Below are 2012 nucleotides of genomic sequence, written 5' to 3' on the forward strand. Positions count from 1 at the left end.
ATCTCCTGACCTCGTGATCCGCCCGTCTCGGCCTCCCAAAGTGCTGGGATTACAGGCTTGAGCCACCGCGCCCGGCCTATATTCTTTATATTTGATTATGCCTCCATGATGTAGAGTGTCTGAGCAGCAACCTTCTGTTCAGTTAGAGATTAAAAACTGAGGAGATGAGGGAAATTGACATTTAATGGATACCAACTAGTACTGAGCACTGGGCTAGTGACTTTCCTGCCTTCATGGCTCAGAAGCCTATGTCCAAGAGGGTTTAAGAGCAAATTCAAAGTTGCTGGCTTTTCCTTTGTATTTATTTATTTATATATTTTTTTATTTTTGAGACGGAGTCTTGCTTTGTCGCCCAGGCTGGAGTGCAGTGGCATGCTCTGGCCTCACTGCAAGCTCTGCCCGCCGGAGCTCCGCCATTCTCCTGCCTCAGCCTCCAGAGTAGCTGGGAATATAGGCGCCCGCCATCACGCCTGGCTAATTTTTTATATTTTTAGTAGAGACGGGGTTTCACCATAGATAGGATGGTCTTGATCTCCAGATCTTGTGATCCACCCGCTTCGGACTCCCAAAGTGCTGGGATTACAGGTGTGAGCCACTGCTCCCGGCCAAGCTGCTGGCTTTTCAAGACACTTGGTTCTTGGATCCTGCATCTACGAATATGGGAATTGCAAATATGTATACTTCTTTATGGAAGGGAAGAATTCAAATTTTTCCAAATATATATTCATGTCTATTTTAGGGGCATATGTTTTCTGTATTAATTGGGTGATGTTAGCTGCTGTAGCAGATTAACACCACTTCTCAGTGGATTAACATGAACACACGTATTTCCTTAGTTTCCTGGTTCATACTGGTTGGGAAGTGTTCAGTATGGCTACTCAGAGCCCAGGTGCCTCCATCCTGTGGCTCTGTGCTCTGCTCTGTCCCCAGAGTTCTTTTCATTCAGCAGATGGGTCAGGCAGAGCGATTGTGTGGAAGACACACATGTTTCTTAGTCACTTTGACCTACAGGAGACAACAGCACAGCATCATTTCCTTGGTGAGAACTAGTCCCGCCTAGAACTGGGGCTGGGCAGTCCCTTCCCACAACGACTGTGTGCTGAGGAAGGGATCACTTGTCTTTGACAGTCAGCTGATCCTTTCTACCACGGGTATACTCAGGACTCAAATCAACAACTCTGGAAAAATGTCATATTTAATGTCCTCAAAGTCACTTTCCAACTTCAGCAGTGAAAATGGCAAGAAAGAGAGGTCATTCGGAGTCCACTCAGAGAGAAGGTCGGACTTCAGATCAGGCATCCTGGAGCTTCCTGTCTGTATTTGCACAAGCAATCTATCTCCAGACCCGGTATCTCCTCAGCAGGTTGGTCAGAGAGCAGGCAGAAGCATAACTATCTATCAATAATTTTGGCTCACGGCAACCTCTGCCTCCCGGGTTCAAGTGATTCTTCTGCCTCAGCCTCCTGAGTAGCTGGGACTATAGGCACCCACCAACACACCTGGCTAATTTTTTATATTTTTAGTAGAGACGGGGTTCCACCATAGCCAGGATGGCCTCAATCTCCTGACCTCATGATCCACCCACCTCGGCCTCCCAAAGTGCTGGGATTACAGGTGTGAGCCACCGTGTCCAGCCCCATCTGTACCATTGATGAGGATTTATTTCCCAATCAGCAACCCTGGACAACCAAATAGTGCAAACAACTACATGTATGAATGACTCCCAGGAGTTTCTATTTTTTTTTTTTTTTAGGGGGCAAGATGGTATCTTAAGAGCAGGAAAAACTGACCAAGTTTTTATGAGAGAGAAATAAATTATTCCAGCATGCCACTGTCAGTAACCATAAATAAGTCACCATAAATAATATCTAGGTCTTACAAACATGTCTGCTGCCTGGGACAAGCCCAGAGCCAAATCATATCTCACTATCCAGAACGTGGTTGACAAATGTGCCAGTTTCCCTTAGACACACAGCATATTAATGCTGCAGTGTAATTGGAGTTTTTAAAAA

At 45.8% G+C, this 2012-nt stretch overlaps 1 pseudogene; it reads right to left on the bottom strand.

Annotated features, from left to right (window-relative positions):
- Positions 1–2012, bottom strand: part of LOC105515598 — a 71798-nt pseudogene that overhangs the window by 54517 nt on the left and 15269 nt on the right.

The sequence above is a fragment of the Colobus angolensis genome, unplaced genomic scaffold, assembly GCF_000951035.1.
Source record: "Colobus angolensis palliatus isolate OR3802 unplaced genomic scaffold, Cang.pa_1.0 Scaffold264, whole genome shotgun sequence".
Classification (NCBI taxonomy): domain Eukaryota; kingdom Metazoa; phylum Chordata; class Mammalia; order Primates; family Cercopithecidae; genus Colobus; species Colobus angolensis.